Source organism: Sander vitreus, chromosome 8 (assembly GCF_031162955.1).
Source record: "Sander vitreus isolate 19-12246 chromosome 8, sanVit1, whole genome shotgun sequence".
Taxonomy (NCBI): Eukaryota; Metazoa; Chordata; class Actinopteri; order Perciformes; family Percidae; genus Sander; species Sander vitreus.
In genome coordinates, this window is record NC_135862.1 from 22,382,005 (window position 1) to 22,409,222 (window position 27,218).

Below are 27,218 nucleotides of genomic sequence, written 5' to 3' on the forward strand. Positions count from 1 at the left end.
GACTGATTTGCTCTCGCGAGTCATGTGACTCGAATTGCGTATTAACATATCGCGATATTATCGCAAATGCAATTAATCGTTCAGCCCTAGCTAGAACTCATTATTTTTTTTCATTATTGACAGACTAATCTGTCAATTATTTTCCCGATTAATCCTTTGGTTTATCAAATGCGAGAAAACAGTAAGAAAATTCTCATCAGAATTTCACCGAGGGTGACAAAGAAAGCATCACATTGGATATAATTGTTGTTTTCTTAAAACGAAAATACTTAAAACTGCAAATCGATTATTAAAACAGAGGTTTTTTTTTTTTTTAAGTTGATTAACTAATTGATTAATCGACTTATTGTTTAAAAGCTTTATTTTAAACAAATTGGGTGCGCAATTAGGGATTTTTTAAAATCTCCAAATAAAATGTTTAGGATTATCTTGATAAATTGTTGATTTATTTACAACATGTTTGGCCACTCATGATTCTTCCCATTTTGGACTGTATTGTAGCATGTTCCGAGTACTCAGCAAATGCATTGGTTAGTTAAATAAGGTTCAAGTTGTAATTAGTTGATATTATTCTCTTCATTGGAAAGGTGCTGTTTCATTTAGTTTGTATCCATTTTAAATACTTATTTCATTGCATTTGTTCTTTGAAAACAAGGGGCTGATTACAGTAATACATTTTACTTGATTGAAAAGTAAAGAGAGAATGAATTACTTGAGGTAGGGCTTTTTAAAAGAATTAAGCAAAAACAGCATTTGATCTGTTATTACAGCAAATGTATTACTTTGTAGAAGGACTTTTGTAACATGAGTACACATCAGTAGATTTAGGTAAAAGCCAGCTGTGGCTTACTCTAGGGTGTGCTCCTGTTTCCAACTTGTTTTTGATGCTGTTCCTATTGTTTTCCTTGTTTAATATTATATGGCACATATGCTCGCTACTGAGACTAATGTTTTTGGTGTGGGATTTGTGCTGGATTAAGCTTCAAAAGAATGGCTGACGCTCTATTGTTCAGTGCTGGCATGCTAAGTTCCCCATAGGGCTGCTGGTTTAGTGCAGTTTGAATTTTGTAAGAAGAAAATAAGAAGCAACATTATGCAACTTGTATTATTTTGCCAGTGAGTATGGAGACATAGTGGCTGAGGGCTAAACTGTGCAAACAGAGAATAACAACCCATGTGCGACGATTAAAACATTGTGCTGCGCTGCCACAATCATTCATGTATTCAGTTCAGCCAGACATAATGACATGCGACACACATTCTTTCATAATTAACGGCAAGTGAATGAATGAAATTCTGCTCAGTTTTTCAAGTGATCCTGTCTTGATGGAAGGACTTTATCAATTGGACTGATTGAAGTATGTTTGCTCTGATTTTGATGACGCATTTAATTTCATTATGCATGGGTGAATGCTTTTTCTAATATCTTAATCAGCAGCAATTACCAGCCTTTCATCATCACCTCACTGCTTCAAGAATCACAAGTGGCATCAAGGGTTGTGCACACATGGCTCATCACCACATGCTCTTGCAGGGGTACAGCACTTGTCCAGTATCTCAGAGGCCTTGATTGCATACAAACAGATGATGGTGTAATCCAAATGTGTGTGCCATGCGCCCTCTTATCTCAACAGGCTTGTGGGTGACAGAGAAATGTAATTGCGATAAATAGAAACCGCCCACCACCAGTACTCCAGTCCTCTAGGACACAGGGCACCAGTGTATGGTGTACTTAATTCTCAGTCTAGTGCTTCACAATTTCGGTAATGTGTAATTACAGTGCATACAGTTAGGTTAGGTTAGATAAGACTGAACAAGAGGCAGGGACCTGTGAGTGACGTTTAGTTGCCGGGATATTGATCACATGGCTTTTTCATGAAACTAATGAGACAGAAAAGAGGCAGTGCTTCCAGCTGAGACAATGTAGATCTCTCTAAGGGACAGGCAGTATTTTATTTTGTAACCCGAGCAGCTAATCTCTTACACAGAGGTCCAAGTAAGTGTTCAAACAATTTGCCTTTTACGACCAACATCAATACCTATCCCACGCATGTTGTATTTAGTGACATTTCACACACTTTGATCTGTTCCAAATTAAGAAGTTGTGTGTGTGCTTCCACAACTGCTCCACCATGACTCTCTCCAACATGAGAGTGAATACAATTCAACAAGCTCTGTGCAACCACAAACAGGAGAGAACTCTGAAGGACGCAAGCTTAACGGCTTTTTCCTCCACGTATCTGGATGTAAATGGTCCACACAAGCTCTCAGACCTGGAGTCATGGATTATACTGTTGTCCAAACAGGGTAAATCATGGCATTCCTGACAGGTAGCATGATTACTCTCGCAGACGGGAACTGTAGCTTAGCAACAAAATTACAACCAGTTGATTTTGGTGGAAAGCCAGTGGAATCAGTTAGCATGTCAATGTTATGTCAGTGTAACTGTAGGACATCAGTCCCTGCAGTCAGGGCTGCAAGGATGACAGAAAATAATTAGAATTTGTTAAAAATAGAACAACAATAATAATCATGTGGGAGGTAGCCCACGTGATCCCTCCAGATTGCTATGATAAAATCATGAAAATGATCATGAGAAAATCATGTAGGCTACAAAAAAAAAGGTGTTGCTATTAATATTGATTCTGTAACATGAACCTTGTCCAGTGTCAGTGGGTAATAAATGCCTGGTTAACAACATCCAGACTACACCTTGTTTTACACTGATATCTGAGGTGTTGAAGCAAGAAACAAGTAATGACTTTGAGCAGATGACCGTTCAACAGTCATAAAGTGTGTGTATAGAAGTTGGAAACTTCTATTACTCACCGGTGTGTTTCACATCTTAGTCCTGGGCGTCCCTCTGGAGGAATGCACAAGATTCACCAACAGTGGAACTGAAGAAAAAGAAAGTTGCGTTGCCGTTTTCTTCCTCTAATGAAGCAAATTTACTTTTGTTCTTCTGCTTTTCTTGTCTTCGTTTCCTCCCCACGTTAAAACAAAAACTCAATAGCCATACAGGAAAAGACAAAAAAGGAAAGCTGAGGCCTATTTGTTGTACAACTTCTCTAATGTACTTCTCAACGGCAATAATTCTGCTGACTTCTTTCTACTGGATGAGACACAGAGCTGTGCTAAAACCCCTGGAGATCACAAAGAAGTACTCAGGAGATTCGCATAATGTGCCTCTTAAAGTCTTCTGCTGGTACCACCATCCGACCTGTAGAGAGGCCGCCGCTGATTCTTATTCAAGCCACGCTTTCCCTTGGCATGAATACCCCTTCAAATCAAGACAGAGGAAAAGGTTAATATATGGACTGAAGAGTATCAGGAGGAAAAGGGAACTGATATGCTGCAAGGCAAAGCTGGAAACGCCAACGTAGTATTCCAGTAATCATATTGCTGGTGGCATTGGAGAGGTGTTGTGTTCCCGGTGTGTATTCCCTGTGTCTCCGCCTCTTCGTGCACACCTTGTCCCCAGCTGCGGTGGAGGCACTGAGTGATAGAGCTGCTGCTGCTGCTGCTGCTGCGTCCTTCCTGCTACAGCAGCACTCTCTGCTCAAATAAATGCCTGGTCTGTCACAGTTCTCTGCTGCAACGCATTAGATTCATCCTTCCTCTCTCTCATACACTCCCTCCCTCTTTTCACCCTCCTCCCTCCTTGCTCACTCTCCTTCACTCACTTGCACTCAGTCACACGTGAGGAGACAGAGTGGGAGCCTAGAATACAAATAGGCTGTCTTCCTTAAAGACATGATTGTGCTCCTTGAATTTGATGATTTTTTTTAAGCCAAAGTCAAAGCAGTGGATGGACGAAGTAGATGTAATCTTTAGATAACTTTGTGTGTCTTTGATGTGCCTTACCTCCAATGGACTAAGCTGTCTGTGAGTGTTGGCTGGGAATCTGGACTGCAGACTATTTCTATCTAGAAGAAAGAGAGAAAGAAATAAAAAAAATAAGTTTGTTTCAGAAAGAACAGACAGATGTTGACAAACCCTGGTTTTATTCTGGGTCTGTGCATAGTGACACTAGGTTTGGGATAGTGGCATCTCTGTCCCTGGAAGAAAAAACACACGCAACACAGCCCTAACCATAAAGGCCTTCTGCATGACTCTTCTGCAAATATGAGGTATTTTATGAGAGTTGCAACAATGACCAATGTGTAAACCCAGCCCGTTGACCGGTATTTTAAATACGTGTGGAAGGCCAATCAGAGTTTTGTTGCAAAAAAACATGAATCAATCTCTCTCTCTCTCGCACACTCACTTGCTAAGTGGTAACCTAAATGTTGGCAGACGGTAAAATGTTGAATAGAGTAGATGTTCTGTATTCTTTTCTGAGCCTTTAAACAGGTGTGTTGATACTTTCTTCTGGCTTATCTAGCATGAGAAAAATTATGGTTACATTTTGTAATTTCTCCCAGAGGAAGTGGTTGGCCCCAGATCACATATTGGAATATATTCAAAAGCTAAAAGTACAGAAATCGATTTGATGACTAATTCAGAGCAATCTTTAAAATGACACCCCGAACGCACCTGAACGGTAACACAAGCAATTGCTATTTCCTTGGGAAATGAGCAGTAAAACTCCATACTTTACAGTCAGTATAGAGACTTTGTAACAAAAACAACAAGGCTGTGAGCAACAGGCGAACAAAATGCCAACATTTAGTTAAATGACAGCTACGTTAGGTGGTGACAGGCCGCTTTGTGCGCGTGTGTATGTGTGAGCGAGCTAAATCTGCCTTGGTGTAAGGTTGCAATGAAAACCTGGAAGTTTCATTGAGTTGGGCATTCTCTCATAAGCAAGCGGAATGGATTTGATAATGGAGCACTGACAGCCTATGAAAAGAGTGCTGAGTGGAAAGACCGATGCACTGATTTTCGACATGATAAAAGTGTGTATGTGGGGTAGAGGTCGACTGATATGGGTTTTCTCTGGCCGATGCCAATCTTTAGAAATCAGAGTCAGCCAATGGCCGATAAATGCTGCAGATTTATTTTGGCCGATATGTGCTTGTTTTTAAACCTCTATTTGAAAGATAAAATGTAACACTAATATACACAGAATTTCTCAACAAAAACATTTATTGAACACTTCACCAATCTACACTTGTATACTTCAATTAAAAATGTATACTGTAAAAACATACTGTATATTGTATAAATGGATGAAAAATATATTAAATAAACGAAACAGGTAAGAAGAAAATAAACTTTGTCAAATAAACTTTTCAATGAAAAAATAAAGTTTAGTGCACTTAGCAGCATTTATTAAACTTCTGAGAATGCAAATCTGCAAGCTTCACAGAAAGTGACATGTTATTATTAATCTCAACACTATTTCCTCCTAACTCCTGTTGAATCACATAAGACCAGGGCTCTCTAAAGTCAGTTCTTGTTCACCTTGTTTGTTAGATCATTGTTCATTTGTTGAAGTGTTTTAGCTGTGTTTTGGGGCTCCTACTGTTACATGTCCTGTAGCACTCATTAGGATCTTATCTGAGCAGATTTCTGTCATTCAAACAACTCTTAGTTGTAATTTAAAACTGGTACAGCCAAATTAATAAAATTAAGGGTTTTATTCGTGCTCGAGTCCATAGATGCAGTTAATGGATACAGGCACGGAGAACTGAAGGCTCTGTTAGCAACAATTAGCTCCGTTAGCGGTTAGCTCCAGTTAGCTCCGTTATAGGAGTGGATGAGACTGCCACGGACAGGGGTAACAACCAGACTCTGATAAATGACATTTGGGGAGCTTCCACCGCGGTGTGGCCGCGGTGTTTTGTACAGTTTTATTAGTACAGTTAGTCCCAAGACAAGAACACCAGCAATATGCTACTACTAACGGTGGTGTCTGAGCCTGAAGTGACTTTGCGAGACACACGGCACAAGACTTCACGAGGGGAGGGGCTGGAGGCAGCTGGTCTGGGTGCGCTGTAAAAAATGTCGCCTATTCATGTTTTTAACACTAGGCTGCCCGCAGATGCGCCTGCCTATTAATCGGTTTGATATTGTAACGGACTGCGTTAATTCTCCAGGTTAATGTCTTCATGTTAATGTTAAAATGTTAAGAGTATCACGGTTTACACACAGTAGTTGGGGCCAGATTAGAAATGTTGAGTTAAACACTGAGATTTCCGCCTGTCAGTGAAGTAAACGTGAGTTAGATGCTGTGAACCCTGTCTACATGTCATCTTCCTATGAGAGTGAGCCGTGGGACATTGTACACCTGTAGTTGGCTGAGAGCTAAGGAGGGGTGGCTGTCGTTATGTCCTAGAGGAAGTGAAGGGAGGTGGAAGAGGGAGGCTAGCGGGGTGTGCGAGTAATGTGAGGTAACGTGTATTTGACGGAGGTGTTTCTTTGTTTTGGCGTTGGTTACGGCCCACAGTAACCTGTATTCAAGTCAGTAATAAAACCGACAGTAAACTGGCTATAACGTCTCACCGGCTGTTTATTGAGGGACGTTACAATATACTGGGATATTGGCCGATGCCGATTATGTAAAAGCCAAAAATCGGCGGATTAATCGGCCGGCGGATTAATCGGTTGCCCTCTAATGTGGGGGGGTAGGAGTCTAAACTCATAACTTCAAAAACTCGTTCACGCCACGACGATGCCTAGAATTACTACCAACAGGTGTAATTTACCTACTGACTGTTTAGTTATCAATCATTATGTGGTAGGCAGAGTTGGAGAAAAAATTATATGCATTCAAATTTAAGTTAGGGCAGTTACCTTGAATAATGGACTTTTGTATTACTTAGCCAAGTCAGAGACAAAGGCTTTTGGCAAAATACAATATTCCAAGTCACAATTGCCAATGTGGCATCAATGCCCATACTGGAACTACTTTTCCACAGGCCTCTCTCGACTTGCCATAGCAGGAAAAGTACATGAGTGACAAATAACATGATGGATGCGTTGCTTATTTACATTAGATTTGTCAGAAAGTCATACCAGAGCCCTTGTATTGGCATACGTAAAAAATATGCAGACATCATTAATGTTGTTAGATACAGCTCTGCTTGAGAGGTGAAAATGTCTTTAAGAAAGGATAGAAAATAGCAGACTCCCTGGGCAGTTCACTACCTGCACCATTAGACTGACTAAGCACCAGTTTAATACACGCTCTTAGTGTTTGAGTCACTCTAGTTACATTGTTATCGGATTTCTCTGCGTGCCAGTTGATTCTACTGGGCTTTGTTTGGCTTATCCTGCCTAGCCACTGCAGACTGAAAGCATGACTGACGATCTAGTTAAGTGCCTGTTAACTTTACATTGTCAGATGGATCTGCTCCTGGGCCTGAGTCCTGCCTGACTGTACCTTCGTACAGACAGACGAACATGACAAATAAATTCCTGCTGTATAGTTGAAATGATGAACAACCATCTAACTGTGTGTGTATTAAGGAAAGGTTGTGATTTAAGAAAGCTTATGAGATCAGTATCACGTTCAGCAATGCCTACACATGCAGATTCAATTCTGAAAATATTAGAAAAATGTACAATAATCTTGTGAAGGCAAATACTTTATTCGAGACTATAAACTATCCAGCTGTCAAACTAATACAATCCTGTACAGTGGGATTCGGGTACTTACTAAACTTTTTTTCCCTACCCATTTTGCATTCCCTACTTTTATGAAAGTAATACAGAATAAGCACAAATTAGGAATAACAAACATTTTTAACAAATACATTTTCTGTTCTCATTTATTTTCTATAGGAGTAATGTGTAACAAACCCAATGGCTCAAACCTTTAACTAGCCAAGCCTGCTAATGCAAAAACATACCAGTGAAGGATGTAAGCGCCTCTTAGATTAAACAAAAACGTTCATGTGTGCTATCTTGTACAAGGCTGCTCCTGTGTAAAAGTTGTAACAAGCTTAAAAGGACTATTTCAGATCCAATTTGAGAAACAGCAAACATTACAGATCAGAGGTCAGGTTCAGATAACCTCCAGATGCTGTTTTTAATGTTCCATCTCCAGGGGGCACGGGTGAGCTCTATCATCTATGACCATTGTTGCTTCCTATTCTTATCTTGTTTTCATAACAGCTAAAGCTCACATACAGTATCTTTTACTTGGACTGTGTTGATGTATTTTCTTTTCATTTCTTATAGTGTGCTGCTGTTGCTTTACCTTGAAACGAGCCTTGTTGAGCCTTTCATGATTATATGTATGTTGCATATTTTAACCACGCTTTTTGATCTCTTTCCTGAACCATCAACTCTACAGCTTACAAATGACCAGATTTTCAAAAGATGAAAGGGACAAAGATCTGACTTGGATGAAAGGGGTATTACAGATGGCTGTTTCATATTTGTATTGTAGATCGCAATCATAACATCATAAGAGATTTATGTGACACACTATCTCAAGATAGAACATAACCTTAACCACACATTAAGATTTTTTTTTAGCTTTTATTCAATATATAGCATACATGTGCAGCAATATATTATCAATATTAGGTTGGTATGCATTGATTTGTCCATTTTCACATGCTTTAGCTTCACCTTCACTGCCTTATTAGTTCTGTTCTCAAACCTCCAAACAAGCTTAGTGTCTTTTCGTTCCCGTGTGAATCATCAAGAATACTAAGGTAGTGTGAACATTTTGATACAGACAACCTTTCCTAACCCTTAAATGCATTACAGTGTGCGACTGCCAACCACAAGTGTGAGAGTCTAAATCAAAACAACCTATCCAGGTCTCAGAACAGCTACAGTAGAATATGACCTTTGGACTTGAAAAAAGAAAAGAAAAATCATTTACTGTAACTTCATGCTTCTATGCAAAACTGTCGATATGCTGTCATTAGTCAACTTGCTATATTCCATTTGTCTGTTCTGAGACTGATGATACTATTTCATTTATACTGTTGTGTTACATGACAGAGACGTAGGGAGCAAAGACAAATGCTTCAACCTAAAATTAAGTAAAATGTGTTCACTTCTCGAGCAGCGGTTAATAATTATCAGAATAGGTCCGATATTCTTACCATTGCTGCATTTTCTGAAAAGTGTCCACATGCTCATTACTCTGTGCATGTGCACACAATATTCTTCTCTAGAGAAAAGATTAGAACATACAGTATTTGTACTTTTTTATTATCTGACAGTATTATTTTTTATTCTCCCATGTTTTCAATAAAGATAAAGGAAAACCTCTCTGTCGAGGCTCCATTTCACATTTACAACATCCATTACTCTACAGTATTAATGTGAGAATGACTTATTGAGGTTAATATTATGCAGGTATGGTCTTTAAGTAGGAATTAAAACTTTCTTGCAGTTGCACTCATTGTGAGTCGCCCTTGGAAATAACATCAGCTAAATGGCTCAGATGTAAAATTTAAATGTAAGCTATATATCATTGAACCACATCTGTTAGAGCTTGACATTTATTCCTGAACCTGACCTGAACCCACATTGATCAGAACCATTAGGAATCACAGCTGAAGTTTGACTCTGCTTCACAACAATCCAACCTTCCTTCGAGAATCCATGGCATCAGAATTCTATGGTGTTGAGAGAAGGCATAGAATGAATGCATATGGGAATCTCTCCAGCTCGTTTGCTAAAAGACATTTGTTCGTAGTTTCTTTAAATTTTCATTTGAACTGACTCGTTTTAACTCAATGCTGCACATCCATTTAAGCTTTGGAATCTCTGGAGTCCATCTCTTGTTCATAATTTTGGCAAGAAACATCGATTAACAGAAATCTAAGAGCCTGACCACCACCAAAATCCAATTAATTGTCCCTTGGTACGTGGCCTGTCTGCCCACCAATTTGTATAGAAAGATGAGCACCGAGACAGACAGTTTAATGGATGAGATCAGTGTCTCCCTGGTGGAAAAAAAAGTTCCTTTGGTAAAAAACATAGCTATGGACAAAACACTTGTATTTTGTTATAAACAGCCTCTAGGTATGACTAAGCAAACAATAAAAATGAAGGAACATTCTTTAGCAGTTGGGGTGGTAGGGGAAATTAAATAAATGTCCTATTTAAAAAGGTGTTGTGCTGGCAATCTAAGTTTAGTTTATGAAGCTGTCCATGGTTGGCTATAGAGACCAAATAATAAAAAAATAGAGGCTGCAAAGCCATCATTCGCCAGGTTTCCCTCCAAATGTAGAGCAAACTTTTCATTCCAAGTTTCCATTGCAGTGTCGCATTTATTATTTTCTCTTTTAGTTCTTTTTTGTATGTATTAGATCTGACCATAATTACACTTGTGCTTTCCATAAACTGCCGTTGCTTTAGCCTATTACAACCCTGGCAGTGGTAAGCGATCGTGAGAGCAAGTAAAACATAAAAACATTATTCAAATCTGCGCATTGACAACACACAGCTCAACAAGCTGATAGCCTATACGTAATTACCTCTGCTGAAAATGTATCTTTCATAAAAATACCCATCAGGGAATGTTAACGGGGTTTTCTCTCTCTCTCTCTCTCTCTCTCTCTCTCTCTCTCTCTCTCTCTCTCTCTCTCTCCGCATTTAGCGAAGTTTGTTATCGGCATGAATAAAAAAAAAAGTGTTAGTTTATAAACCATGTTAGGCAGAGTATAAGACGTTTTTTTCTTAAAACATGGCATTTCCTTTTGTCGACGATCCCGTTGATGAAGGAGCTGCTTTACTTGCAGGGTGTTATATGTAAGAGGATATTGAAACGCCCACATTTTAATTTTCAGAAAACTTCCTATTGGAGCGGTATCGTTTTTCTTCCCAGTCTGTTATGCTGCCTAGGCTGCACAACCTTATCCGTCCTCATATCACTAACGTCACCCATCTTGGGTATGCTCTACATCCCAGCAGATTATTTGTGTCACATAATTCTTTTTTGAAACATTAGTGATGCACAGCATTTTAGTAAAGCCACTGTATGTATGTATGTATGTATGTATGTATGTATGTATGTATGTATCCGTCAGAAGAGTGTGACTCGCTCTGAAACGTGTTTGAAACGTTTTTTGTAGTGTTCTCTGGACACAAACTAGTAAAAGCCATTACAAATATGTTCCACATGATTGCAGGTGAATGAAATAAAAGATTATGAATTATAATTCTGTCAATGATGGTGCTGCTGAGTGGGATTAGTAGGTGTAGGCCTTTTTCACCCGCCGTATTGCACCTAAATGAAATGGATTATAGGTTCAATATCATTTCACCAGTAATATTAGGCTATAGCCTACTTATGATTAAATATGATATACACTATATTGGAATATTCGCATTTACTCTAGCAGCACTTTTCTCCCACACAAATTCTCTCTTTTGCAGCAGCCACTGTGTTGATTTTTTAACTCGCTGAATGTGCGCACAAGTATTTCCGCTGACCGGTTTGTTTGTGGTTGTTACCATGGTGAATCGTAGTATCATGCTCTATTCATGCTGTCTTTTTACTGGGGTGGTGTACGCGCGTGAACCATACTCTGAGTTGATTGAACCAACTCAAATCAGCTGTTCTGGAACCGAAAACTCAGTTTCCCATCTCAGGGTAAATCAACTCGGGGATCAGGGTTAGACTCATTTTGTTAAACCTCCTTCCTGAAATGGGGCCCTGCACACCATTTTTGGTTTACAAAAATAACTAAGTAAACAAAGTCTTAAGCTTAATACATTTAACTTAGTGCAGCAAGTGAGTCTTTTCTCTCAACACCAAAACAGTTCTCGCTAGGATCTCAGCAAACCCCCAACCAAAACAAACGGTTTTAGGTTCCCCGCTGGACAACTTAAACTACCTTAAGTGAAGCCTCTTGCGCTTAATAGTCACTTTGATTTTCTTCTTGTGTTTACCGATGTCGGCTCCAGCCTGTTTCCTGGTGGAATCACAGAAGAAGTGTGGAGAATTGGATAGGGTGACCAGACATCCCGGTTGGTCCGGGATAGTCCCGATTTTGAGTTGCGTGTCCCGACAAAAGCCTGTCAGGATGCTAAAATGTCCCGGTTTACACCAACCACTATGAAATTGTCCCAGTGTCGTGCCAAGGTACTTAAGGACCGTTCGGTATTTATGGAATGGACCACCGGAGGAAAATAGGGGAGGGTCATGTCTTTTTATTCTTTGTTGAGGGGAGGGTCATCCCATGTTTTTAGTCTAGGGGGGAGGGTCACCCAACTTTTGTATTCATGAGAACAGCAACATTTCAAAGAGGCTTGTTTGGTGCATATTTATCCATGTAGCTCTCTCAGTCTCGGCCCCTATCGCTAGCAGATGGGTCCCTCCCTATTTAGTCAGCCAGACAATTTGAACTGTAACTTTAGAGACCGTGGGATTTCCCAAACTGAATAAATCCTGCTCGCACATATAAACACAAAACTGCTTTGCTAGCTCCATCCTGTTGTAACTAAGACATCTAATGAAAAAATAATTGTATTCATTAGCATGATTGCCGTACTGTATAGTTCAAGAACATCCAAAACACTGTACGAAAACATAACGAACCAGACGCAAGCTTTTAATTCGAAAAGTCAAAGCTTGCAGAGTGCACCAAGCCGGGAGGGAATGAGACGGGAGGTCTCCAGGCTGCAGCCATACCACAGACAGACAGACTTGAAAAGGACAGCCTTTTCAAGGCATTTGAGAAGGAAGGAGTGGTAGCATGCAAGCTCCCAAATTGACACTCGTCTGAGTTTTGGATAATGGTCAGCTTTGGCAGCTTTACCTATGTGCTAATATCCAAAGACTGAGGAAGCCTAGTGACGAGTCCATAGCAACCAGTGTTGAATTTGTTATTACCAGTGTGCTTTGCATGGTCTCAATGTTTTATTTCATGTGAATACTAGTTTACTAGATGAGTAACTTCGTATTTGAAGTAATGCAGGAAGTGTGCATTTAGTTTCCATGCTTATTGTGTTTCCACATCAAGTTAGTGAGTAAATCTACTGAAATGGCCACCACACCATAACAGAGGAGTGTGATGCTTAAGATGAGAATGCAGAGGTTTAGTCACGTCAAGTTTAGTGTGTCTTGGCTGTAAAAAAAGCAATGGCTATCTGCATGTCTTTGCCAAGCGCCCCATATTTTGGAGGATCATCCAAAATGTATTGCTGGTTAAGGGAGGGTCAGGTCTATTTTGACTAAAGATCCCAAAACTCCTCCGGTGGCCCCTGAAATAAATAAACAGTCCCTTACAACCGCCAGGATTTGCATCCCCCGGCCGCGGGAGCGTGCGTGCACTCAGAGAAGCCGAGTTTACAGTTTCTTGATTGCTTTGACACAGCAGTCAACTCAAACGCCACATTTTTCAAAACAGTTAACACACAGGCCGAAACAGTGCCACTCATGGTCAAAAATGACACATTTTGTTTGAAAAAGGCTCTAACCATGCCAAAACATTTGAAATATGCAACAAAAGAACATTTTGCCTTCAAACAACACAACTTGCAAACAAGTGTATGAGCTTTTCCAATCAACCATTACAGAGTGGACAACAAAATACAAAATACAGCACTCAGTGAGAATCAGTGCACCATTGCTTGTCATTGTAGCCTATTACTGGACGTAGCTTTCATGCCAGTGACATTTGTTGACAAATTTGCCTTCTTGCAAAGATTTGGATCCAGAATCAGAAATGCTTTGATGCAAGTTTATTGATTCCATTGATTCTTATTTCAAACTGGCTGAAAACTGAAATACTGTAAATATTACACAAAATACATGTAAACCAAAATAAAATCTATTAGACTAAGAAATGAATAAAATCTATTACAGTAAAGTATAAACATCTATTTCTGTAGAGTATAAGAAATAGCCACTATTGATACTCCGTCTCTTCTGTCTTAGACCTCTTCCATCCATGTTGGCAAAGAACAACAGACGCTGCACCTTTAAGGCCTGCAGACTGATTGCCAATTGAAGATTTGTGTGAAGGAGCGTCAAGCAGGTGCTTCAGTGATTTCATACTGATGTAGGTAGTTTCTAATAGTTAGCAACAGATGGTTTCTGTTTGGTTACCATAGCTAAAACAATGGAGTTTGGACTGCTTGAATGACATCCGTGTTAACTGTTTTGCAAAAGGGTGGGGAAAATGTGTCAATCCAATGAGAATGGGTTAACACATTTGCAAGAGGTGTCTTCTGCTCTGCAGAGACAGTGATGATGAAAACCGAGTGGATCCCAGTTTCTTTAAGCAGGTCAAAGCAATCAAGAAAAACTGTAACTGCTGCACTTCGACTGCTGCTTCACCTCTTAAATGGAACAAATAGCAACGTGGAAGACTTGACAGGGATTTTCATAGTAGTAAGGAACTCATTTATCTACATAAATACATTTGTCTGTTACATTAAGACAACGTGTGAATAGTTTAATGCGTCATTTAGTATTGTGGATTAATAAACTGTTTTCCGAAGTTCCATATTGTCATACACCTTAGCTACATATAAGCCGACTGATAGGCCCATCTATGTGACTCGACATCACATGCAGGTTTATGAACAATATTTTTTCCTTTAATCTAGGCTACCTCCATCTGTCCATTCTCTGCGTGTGTGGTCTGACAAGGATGCCCGCCTTTGCTAACCCGTCCCTCCCTGCCCTCTAACATGATTTCTGTTTTAATTTAATATGGCTGTTCAATTAACCGCTTTGTTCACCTGTCTACCATACGAGTTACAGAGGGGATACACAAAATATCAGGCCGTTTTTGCTCCCGACCATTCCCACCTTAAAGGCGCTACTCGTCACACAGACCAATTTTGCTGACACCTGTGCACAATTTCACAGTAGGCTTTCAGCCAACAAATTGATTCTTGAGCAAATTCACTCTTACAAATATACGGAATGAAAGATTCCCTATAGGGAATCTATCTGTTCTATCAAATGAGATTACATTTGTGCATGTGTTGTTGGTAAGAATAACACTGGTAAAACTTCACGCTAAGGGCACATTAATTAATTGATGTATGTATTAATATGCATTATGTAATTAATGATTTATGCATTACTGCATTCCTTAATATCCCATGAATCATCAGGAATTGACGCGTTCATGTCCGTCATTCGTGACCTCATACATGAACACCACAACTAAAGCATTAGGTACGTGGGCACATCATTATGAATTATGACTTATTAAGCACAATCATTTATTTTTCTGCAAAAGAAATGTGGTCATCACTGCGCAAATGATGATTTTAACACAACTTGTGCATAATGTACCCACCTTACCTAATGCTTTAGTTGATGTGTTGTTCATGCATGAGGTCATGAATGAGAGGCTATGGCCTTATGCCAATTCCTGATGATTCATAGATTCATCAGGATCAAGATAACGGAATGAAGTAATGCAGAAATCATGAATCAATTCATAATTCATGTACCCTTACCGTAAAGTGTTACCATAACTTTAGTTCAAGCCTGTGGCAGCAGTTTAAAATAATTTTAGTGCCATGCAATGAAAAATACCTTTTCACAAAGTTTTTCACAAGTTCAGTGGGTGCATTTTCCAAAAGAATGCTTTAATTCTGAAAAAATAAAGTTGGTCCTAAACGAAACTCACTCAATGTCTTAATATTTTTTTAGATATGTAGGCTACATACCAAGAAAATTCATGAATATTAACTGAGATAGCCCATTATGTTGTGAGCAGTAGGCCTACATGTGCTGTTGGCAAAAGTGTGTCTAATCTGTCTGTGTATGCCTGACCTGGGCTGGCACATGTTCACGTTAAAAAGAGTGTGCGTACACAAGCACTACGGTCACACGCAAAGTGTCCCGGTTTTAGTTCCGGGAAATCTGGTCACCCTAGAATTGGAGAAATCTGCTTCTGTAAAAAAAGGGTGACTAAGAAAGACAGACTTTTTACTTGTTGCCAAGGGCTGGCAAGCTAGGAGACACTGGTGAGCGGCTGTGCGTCGTCTTGGTTTGGAAGTGCTGGCATCCAGGCAGTCTGGCGGTACATTGGTGGCGCAGGGTGTGTGGGATTACAGTTTTTTCCAATTGCTAACACACTAACATGCATAGCACAATTTAAACTGACACACAGAGAGCAAAACCTCTTCTCAAGTCTCCAAAAGTCTAAACACATTTTCTGCTTTACACACATTTTGCAATTCAAAATGGCACTTTTTAAATGCACTGAACATGGATCTCTGCATAAGACAACAATCTGACAGCAAGTCACATGTCAAAATTACACTACATGAGCTAATTGGCCAACATATACATGGATTTCTCAGCAACGTCATCACTGCTTGCACATGCGGCAGAAAGAACACACACGAACACAGACACACGATAAGAGTGCTTTTCATTATGCCCAGCAGTGTGTAGTTAGACAAAAATCTGGTAATATGAATAAAGTGTGTGCCATGTGGTGCAAAAGTTTGATAATGCTATGTAGTTTTGGTTGCAGTGCTTAATTTTGCAGGACATACGAGATATTTTGCAGTTTGGGTATGTGGTTTTGTGAATTGTGTTGAGTATTTTGATAAAACCACACTAGTTTGCAAAATTGTGTTTTAGCAATTGGAAAAACTGTAAAGAAGGCCATCAGTACAAGCCATTGACTATAAATATTAAATGGACAAAGACGCCGGTTCAGCAATGTGCTGCGGAAGTGTCTTAAACCTGCATTCTATCCGAATTCCAGCAGGGGGCGACACGTGCGGTTGCAAAAGGAGGTCGAACTTTAGATTTTGGTTGTAAAACAAATTAAAATATAAACTAATGTTTTAAAAATATGTTATTTGGCAAGTCACCATGGTATAAGTGGGTTAATGTCCTTCGAGTTGTCCATTGTCAGGTATTAATGGACTTCGGCGGAGGCATGGTTCACACCATTAACCCTTACATGGATTCTGCCAAACTGTTTAAAAAATATATATAATTTCCCTTAGTGGTGAAATGAACTCCATCGTGCAAAAAAAAAAACCAGGGGTCTCATTTATAAACGTGGCATACACACAAAACGGGGCTGAAAATGTGCGTCCGCCACTTCCCACGCAAAAGTTGTGGTTTATAAAAAAAAAAAAAAACTTGACGGGAGAATGTGCGGCCCTCCACGCAAACTCTGACCCATGCGTATGCACATTTTGGAGACAAAATAGGAATTGGCAAAGCAGATAGTGAACTGAAGTCAGACTGCAGAAAGTAAATGGGAATAACGTAAAACCATTACTCATAATGTAGTATTGATGCCTCACACACACACACTTTTTTCACTCCATATCATCCACGTTATAATGAAGATTAAATCCAGCGTTAGGGTTAGTGTTATTTGCGCTTGTACTGAGAGATAATTGTTCCATAAACACCTCCAACTCAAATCTTAAATAAATGTGTTTAAGGTTTAATGGGCGCTGTCTCGCCATCACATTGTCCGCTACGGCGCGCAGGAGGAGGAGATGGCCCGACTGCATGGAATACAGGATAGCATCAAATAACGGCAGAATACAGTGTAAATAACTAAATATCGGTCTTTAATACTGTGCATATATCATCAAATGTCAAAGTCTGGAAATACAGCCGTTAAGCTCTCGCGCAATTCTTACTTAATGTTCTCGTTATCAGTCCAACTTTAATACTGTTTGTGACAAAACCTGCATGAAGAAAAGTGTGTTTGCCTATTACACTTTCAAATTGTATCTCGGGGTGAGGGATACCTCCAGTTGATGCTGTGTTGGCAAGGTGTTAATCACAAATTGTTGTAAACATAAATACTGCAGTGAACCTGTGCGTAATGCTGCATGATGGCACTGCAGGAGGACTATACGCTAATGGAAGAATCAGGAGAAAGAGACTTCAGGGACCATGACGAAGACTGGCTAATACGCCAATTTAGATTCCCTAAAGCTGAGCTCTTGGATCTATGTACTGAATTGGGTCCAGTAGAGAGGGCAACGCGCCGGAACCGTGCCATCCCAGGCCATCCCGGTCCAAATACAGGTCCTCGCCACTCTGGGGGCAACCGGCTGTTTCCAGAGGGAAATGTTAGACAGCCAAGTGTTTTAAATAATTATATAATGTTCAATTTTATCACTAAGGCTTGCTTGGATAAATTATATAGTTCTGTTAAATCTTATTGTATACAGTATGTCTGGAATATCGAAGCTGTTCCCGAGTGCCGTAATGCCTGCCGTTTATTATTAATACATGTAGTTATAGATCAGGTTTCCCTACACTGTGCAAGAACAGGCCGAAATTATAATTCAATTTGCAGCAATTCCTGAACGTCTGAGAAGTTTTTTGCTTTTTCTCCACCAGTCATCATGATTCGGTGTAACAACTGCCAGTGTCATTCATATACTGATCAGCATTCACGAGGTGCTTTGCCTTGACCATTTATGGTTAAAAATGGGCGTGTACAGGGCAGGATAAGAGGCAGATTCACGTATACTTGTAGGTAATCTCTGTTTTATAAAGGGAACTTTGCTTACAGGTGTGCGTACACGGTTGAACCCATAAACCTGCCGAATAGGCCTATGTCAAATAATAAAGTAACAAACTAAAACAATAAACTACAACATTACAGTGAAATTAAGAATTAAGCAGACACCATTAATTTTAGGAACAGGGCCTAGTGAAAAGGGAGAAAGGCAGCCTTTTCACAAACCCTCCACCTGCATCTCTGGGTGATGCCTAGGGTTGGTTACCGAAACCCGGTTCCGCTATGGAATCGGTTCCTACGCAACCGGTAGGAATCGGACCGGATTAGAACGCAAATTTCGGTTCCTCATTTCGGTTCCACTTAATGTGTCGACTGAAATATTTTCCCTCTGTCGCTTCGAAACGGACGTAAAAATATCACCCTTTCTCTGTAGTCTACCGTTAGCTAGCTACCATAAATGTAGGCTACTTTTAAAATGCCATATTTTCTCTCTGGGCTCACCAAAACGGACGTAAAAGCATATTAACCATTCACTGGACGTGATTGCTAGTAAACATATTACATCTTTGATTTCATTTTTCAGTAAGAAGAATCGGTTTAGGAATTGGAATCGTTTTAAAAGTACCAGTTTGTCATCGAAATCCAAACGACCTTGACATCTCACAGGTCATTCCCGCCACAGTGAAAGGTGACACACAGTTATTTGAAAATGCATTATTACCTCGGCTTAGTTGTATTAAACAAGTCTGCTAAAAGTTTAATGTTGTACAATAAATAGAAAAAGAAAAGTAACTATGACTAATTAACTACTACAGTGTTTCCTCTATGTTGATATTACTAGTTATTCTACTAAAATGTCTGCCACCACGGTATCAGATATAGGGCAAACGCACAAGAGGGTTTCCGCTATGTACACCGTTGCTCCTTCAGCTGTTCATGAAAAGTCATGAAGTCGTAATTACACGACTCTGCAGAGTCGTGTGCTCCACTGAACTCAAGCGAACTGTCATCCGCTCTCTCTCCCCTTTAGGGTAAGCAACCGGAACAGTGACAGGATGTCATCACTCGCGAAGTCATGGCAACCAAATAAACAGGGTGAGTACTACTTGTCACTCAATCTTAGGCAAAGTGACAAACAGTGACGAAAGCCGCGACATTAAATCCGCACTCGCGCGGGTCCCGTGAAATTATATTGGCAAATAGCATTGTGGACACGGAATTTGATGAATTTACTGTTTATCAGACCCCAGATGAGACAAGAAGCTAACGTTAGCGAACGCTGCGGTGGCGGTCCCTCTGCCTTTGACTCCCCGCTGCAGGAGACGCTGTATTCCTCCGACATGCTGTATTAACGTCACTGTTGTAAAACCATTTTCCAGGTTAGTCGGGGTGCATACCGCTCAAGACCAACATAAAAAAAACGTAGCTAGTAATGTTAAGTCAGCGTTTTGTTTTGTTGTTAAACTGTGTGTAAAATGAGTGGTGACGTTAAATCACCCTACGGTACTGTCTATTTGCTGAATGGTTTCAAGGTAACGGTCGGTAGCTAACATTAGCAGATAAGCCCCGTACTTTTTAACGTTCAACGTCCCCCCCGCAGCTGCTGAAAGAAATTCTAGAGTAAACACTGTACTACTTCAGGAAAGTGGCTGCATGTGTCCAACAATGCACAGAACATTAACCGGTTCAAGCCTACAGCTGTCCGCGGACACGGAATGCAGAAAGTGTGTCAGAGCCTCCCGGACGGGTGAACTGAGACTCCGTTTCCTGCTTGTCGGTCAATGGTTAATGATCGGTTAACATTTCATTTTTCTATCTTTTGGAAGGCTGGCTGCCAAAAATCGCCACTTACTAGCTAATGAATTAGCCTGAGGTAAACGAAAGCTATCAGTAAACAGAAGTGATGTGGCGGCTGGCGTCTGGTGTGTGCGCCAGTGTTTGTGTGTGTGTGTGTTGGCCCGCCCCCCCTGCGAAGCTGCAACATGCACACAGCAGAACAACAGAAGAAAGTAGCTGTACATTCGCCAAAATGAAGACTATTTTGATACAAACATTTACTCGCCATGTGGCAGATAGCCACATAGATATAGATATAGATAGATATAATTTATTAATTAGCCTATATATTATTTAAATTTAATATTTAGTGTTTAATAAATAATTGTTAAATGTAGTACAGAGTCTGTAGTCTATCGCACAAAAAAGACAACTCTATTTTTAAATCCTATTTTTCAGTACTTTTCAGTAGTAGAAAAATTGTATTGTACAAATAACATGCAAGGCACTCTGCTGCAAATGCAGTTCTTCTTCAACATGCTACCATTAGACAACCTATTGTTAAAACCCCTTTGTAGGCAGAATAAATGTTTATTTTCTCCCTGTGCTAATTACTTATTAGTAGGACGCATACGTTTTCCCTTAAGTGGTTTATACATCATTCTCCCCCATTTTCTAAATTAATTATATCAGAGGTTCAAAGAAATGGTGGAAATGCTAATGTGGCCCGCTAACACCACTGCTGTAGAAGCAGGAGAATTCAGGTCAGAGGAGAGCAGTTCTTCAGGCACCACATCCAGACTCTTTCTGCCAGTAGAGGAGGAGTTCAGATCAAGCTACATGTGTAGGCAGAGCCAGATGTTTTAAGATCATTAATACTAAAATGCTGCTGCCTTTGACAAGATCTTGCAATCTAGACAAATTACCATCATTATTTACCATTTCTAAAGGTCAGCATTGGGGATTCTGTCCGTGCTTTGCAGGAATTCAGTACAATCTTGATTGTGTCACACTTATTACAGTCAAATAAAATAAAAAAGCTTTGCTGAAAAAGAATAGCACAAAACAGAAAATAAAGTAATGTTTGTGCTGCCTCACTGGTTTTCACACATTTAGAGATACATATAAGCCACTTCCTTCCTGATGTTGTCCAGACATAGCAAATGTCCTGAAGACCCTGGATGTGCAGCCATCAAGATTGTCACACTGCTACAGCATGACAATGTATTAATCACATATTGTGTCCGGTAAGTTACAGGGAGAGAGTGCACTGAGTGAAACAAGGTCCTCGGTGGGGATTTGTCAGCGGGTCCGTCCCTTCAAATGGCATGTGATGATAACCTCCTTGTCTTCTGCTCAGAGATTAACAACCAGGCAGCCTGTATGGATGGATATGCTCTGGTGGTGTGCTTGGACTTGAGAGACATAGAGGTCAGAGTCTTTCTAAACAGCAGATGGTTTGTTGGGCCTCCTTGGGAGTGTGCTAAAATGGATTAAATACACAAATCAGAGACTGCATATAAGCACTCTCTGTAGCTGTAATGGAGGCCAGTTGTAGGAAACTACATGAATGCACTGGAATCTGATTTAAATATTACGCAAGTATTTATCCACAGCACACAAACATGAATATAAAAGGCAACAAATATTTCACTATAATCCCTATAATACTTGGAAAAACAAGGGGGCAGTTTATATTTATGAGTGCAGTCTAGTAGAGCACAGCAGTGCTAATTACACAGACTAAAGCCATAAACAGTACAACAATACAAAGAATGCAGCCTTCTTCTACACATCTTCCATTAACAGCTGCCACCGCCAACAATTTGGCCCGTCTCCTAAACCAACCCACTGTATAAAGGCCTTTTACTATTATAAAGGCTAATTAATAGATTATAAGCACAGCCTTGACTATCAAAACATATAGCCTAAACAAAACTGTTAGGTGGCACCAGGCACCTCATTGTGATAGGAGTTGTGCAGATGTTGTTTCCTAAAGCAGCTGAACCATTATATTGGGCAAGATCAAAAATATATCTGGGTCTTAAAATTATAATTATGCTCCTCTGAGCTCCATATTTCCAACATCTGGGGTATGAACAATCATATGAGACCAGGCAATCATTATAGAAAGGGACCATGCATGAGTTGAAACAAGTGTGTTCATACATCAACACAGAATGGAAGAAATAAGTTACATGGCCTTGGATAAGGAGCACACACATTTAAAACATTTGTAAATGAAATGCATAAACCCCAATTTGAAAAGTCCAGGTAATCAGTGCTTTTGATATAGCCCAAGGTTGTCAAATTATGATATGTAATCTGTTAAAAACAATACTATTTCTGTTAATTATATATTTCAAAGTACCGAAGCTATAAAACACACCACACATAGACGACACAGCGTATCGTTAGCTTACATGCCGGGTAGCATGCAGCTAAAGACTGGGAACGTGAGCTTAGCATTAGCCTGCAGCTGCGCTTTTCCAGACACCATGACCACTGCCAGAGTCGGAGATAACGGAGAAACAGCAGAACTGGAAAATCCTCCCGCTTCCATGAAGTTACCGGTATGGCAACAGTTTGCCTTCCCCGTGAGCTATGTAAACAGACAATGAATGTAAAGAGTGTGGGCACATTTTATACAGTCTATGGTCTCATGGTGCATTTAGGTACAACTCCTAAACTCTGATAAACTAAAACTGTTACATAAAGTAGGCTACCCTTCTGCCATCTAGAAGTGACTTGCTGTACCAGCATTGTGTGCATGTTGGTAATAAATGTGTGACTAGGAATTTTTTTCCCTATTTGCCGTGGTATCGAAAAAAGTATTGAGTAACATATTCTGTATACTGGCATTTTGATACTCTTAAGTAGCCTATATTACAGAGCATAACAAGAAGATATTGGGGAGATTATGAAATATTGGGAATCTTTGGGGAAAGTATATAGGCTACCAAATCTCGATTTGTGTTGCTGTAATTTGGACCTGCACTTTAAATGTTTAAGAAGATATAAATACAGTGATCCAACTACATGCCCTTAAAGCACCCATATTATGCTCATTTTCAGGTTCATAATTGTATTTTAAGGTTGTACCAGAATAGGTTTACATGGTTTAATTTTCAAAAAACACCATATTTTTGTTGTACTGCACAGCTCTCTCTCACTGCTGCAGATCCTCTTTTCAGCTGGTCTCTGTTTTAGCTACAGAGTGAGACCTCTTTTCTTCTTCTTCTTCTGTACTATCTTTGATTGCACTCGCACATGCGCAGTAGCTCAGATGTAGATCATATCAGCTAGCTAGCTCCATAGACAGTAAAAGAAAGGCTGTTTCTCCAACTTCGGTCAGTTGCAAGGCAGGATCAGCTGGGAGACTTCTAAATGAGGGCGCACATGTAAGTAGTTCTTTTGTAGATTATGGTGAACTTGTGTGTGTTGTAGCAGTGCTTTGCTATTGAGAATGAGGTAGCATGCTAGCGTTAGCATGCTAACGCTACGAGATAACGGTTGCAGCTAGCCAGCTTGTTTCGGCTTGTGACGTCACAAGCCGCGCCGATTTTGAACAGCTCACCCAGAGACTGAAGGCAGGACACATTCAGAAACCGTATCTCACTCAAAACAGCATGGATGGATTTATTTCAAAGTTTGTATGCGTGTGGAAGCACCAGAGACACAAAAGAACACCCCAAATCCCAGAAAAAGTTTTTTTCATAATATGGGCACTTTAACAAACTAGGGCTTAAAACAGTATAGAGATTAAAATGTGAAGTTCTGTACCTCTACTATTCTTTAGTATTTGGTTTTCTACCATTGTAAAAGCAATTATGTTGAGCGGTATTTCTACTTGGCTAAAATGAGTGGTACAGTCCATCACAGAGGTCTACATGTAAGCTGCGTATTTCATTGGAAGGGGTATTGTTAAGCTATTGTGTGCTTGTGTTCAATAAAAAGTTTCTTACCTTCGAAATCTGTTGTTAGTTTTACTGTTCACTGATTTCTGTGATGTCAAGGTAAATAAAATAACAAAAATCTCTATCTGCAATGTGTTTTTAAAATGTTTCGCACACTGTAATACTGTATATATGAGTAACTCTGAAATACTTTACTATAGCTCACCATGCTGAGACATCTCTTATGTTAAAGATGAGGTTATAGTGTCACTTAGATCTTTAAACCGCACACTGCCGAATATCGTTCTCTTGAAGTGCAACAAACAGCAGTGTAATGAGAAGCTCATACCAAACATAGACAATCAAAGTCCTTTGGGCAACAGCAAGCCATGTACATTAGATTTAGTGCAGTGCAGCTCTAAGGGATGTACCCTGGATGCCAACAAATTATGACTGCTTTTGTAATATTCCACAAGTCACTCTACTTCTAATCTTTAGAAGTAAGCAAGGGGCATCTGCAGAAGATTATCCCTTGAGTTACCTAAAGCTTACTTAATCAAAACAACTTCTAATCCCGGTGTAAGACGGTGAAGATCTGACGAGTATTACGGCACACCTGCAGTACAGTTAGCTGACTTCTGTATAATACCATCAGTGAGACAGAGGAAACTGCATACATGATGATGCTAGAACGTGAACGTTCCCATATGCCTCTTTTCTTCAAAACAGAGGGAAAGTTCCCTTTGGGAGGCTCCTACAAAAGCTAACAGACAGACAGATCTTTAAAATGAGCCCTGAACATCTGATATTTATTCAATTATAAGCTGTCTCTAATGGCTTTAATTCATTGAGCCTTCATATTATGCATCCTCTAAGGCAGGTGGTAGCATTTTCATTTTAATCTCAATATGAATGAAGGATTCTATGCACGCAACTACTTAAACAGTTTACCTTAAAATAAAATAAAAGAAACAGTAAAATAGAAAGAGTCATGTACTACTTACCTCATTTCTGTCAATGCCTACATCGTGTATATGCTTGTGTTGGCTTTATTAAATGAAATGAATGTAACTTTGATTCAATTCAATGCTGATGAACCAATTTCATTTTTGGCAATTCACTTTAAGACATTATTCAAATTAATGGTTGATGTCTTACATAATTCAATACAAGCAACTTCATGCATGGAGCATGGCATCGTTTACAGTCTCGGCAATAAATGTAATTCGTGCTGTCCAGTAAAATACTCCTTAAATGTGACTACATTGTAAGAAATAGAAGCCAAAATCTACAATCCTTTCATACAGAAATGCACTCTAAAGTCCGGCCAAAGCTGCAGTAATAGCACTTCAGGTATCTCAGTTAGCCAAATCAAGTGAATACATTTACCCTGGGAGCCATGTGTAGGTTTATTGTTGGTCCCAGCGAACAAACCTTAATGCAACCACCAGGACATATATATCCTCTGTTGTGGCTCAAAAAGAGGGACTTTTGTACTAAAAAGACTGTAACCTATGGTAGGAGATAACTACTTGAATTGGCTAAGCCAGACTGACATGGCATTCTTCAGCAGTCTAAGGCATGTGATCATATAGCATGCAAAATTATGGCAAATCAGAGCCAAAAAAAACCATGTAAAAAACGTCAGCAATAGTAAAACAATCATTAAACCATCAGTATGAATCAGCAGGCAACAATATTAAACCCCTGCAGCAATGTTATGTTATGGATGTCTTATTATTTGTTATGCTTCAGGATAGCATTTCTGCTGTTGACACTAACTGTAGAATATATTATAGTTTAAAATGAGTTACTGGGTGGACGGATATATGGAAATGTCTTCATCCCTCCACAAGAACAATTGTGCAGAAGTGATGAGGGATGGGGATGAGGGATGGGTATGTGTTATGTTGAAAAATTCCCACCACTTAAATTATCAGATAATTCTGATAACTGGCTTTGGCAAGGTGGATATTTACATGACACAGAAGCCTGTGGTCCTCTTCGACTCTCTGTCTGCATCATCTGTCTCTATTTATTTACATTTGCACTAATGAGGCTCTTTGCCTATTTATGTGTGCTTAACCTCCTGGCGAGCATTTCCATGGCAGGACATTTCCTAAGAGTGATTTTTATTTTCCGTCACAAAAAAAGGCTGTTGAATTGTTGGTCAGTTTAACTATGTACCACGACCAACCATACACACAACTGTGGTTTGTCGTGGTGCATACTTTCATAGCATTGCCTTACTGCTGTTTTAGTGTGACATGAATGACATGACAGGGTGTGAATTAATCTGCAATTGGCAAGCAGAGCTCAATGTTAGTTGTCAAAGAGGTTTACAATGTATGAAATTTGAGATGGATATAACGTAGCTCTTTCCCGGAAGATACTGGAAACTTACATTATAAAAATTATAAAAACTAAGACAAAGTTTTTTCAAGATCAAATTCCCAATTCATTATTAAATGTGAGTTGTAAAACTAACTTAAGCAATGCCTTTCCTGAAACTGGACGGAGGTGCAAAGACTAGTGACCAAATCCAGAATTAGTTTATACTATGACTTTCTCTCACATATTTTGGTTACCAATGTGATTAACAAGATTGCTATCTGTCATTTGAATATATATACATGCACACAATCATGCTGCAAAAGTCTCAGGACATATCCTACATGCTCCTAAAGATTCAGTGTGTGAATTTGAAATGTGTGTGTTACAGTTTAACCATTGTGACAGCAGAAAACCAGAGAAGGTCATGCACCTATTTGGTTAAATCTCTGTTCTGCTTTGGATATTAGACTAATTAATTAAGGGTACCTATGCTGTTTGACCCATGCATAATTACACGTTACACATAGTGCATCCTTCAAATTAGAGACTGCAGATGGAACATACATGTTAATCCTGCTGCTGTATGATGACTACAGGTATTTCATCAACTGAAAGGGAACAACCTCATGCATCCTACAACATGTTATGGACGATATTATTGGTAGGAATCACCCATTAATCTAAACCAGAATATACTCTGCCTTAACTGTATTAAATATACAGCATGATGTTGATTTAAGTGTCTGATGGAAAAAACTGAATTAAAATGAAAGAAGGGTTTATGTGATATTAGAGGTGTGTGTGTGTGTGTGTGTGTGTGTGTGTGTGTGTGTGTGTGTGTGTGTGTGTGTGTGTGTGTGTGTGTGTGTGT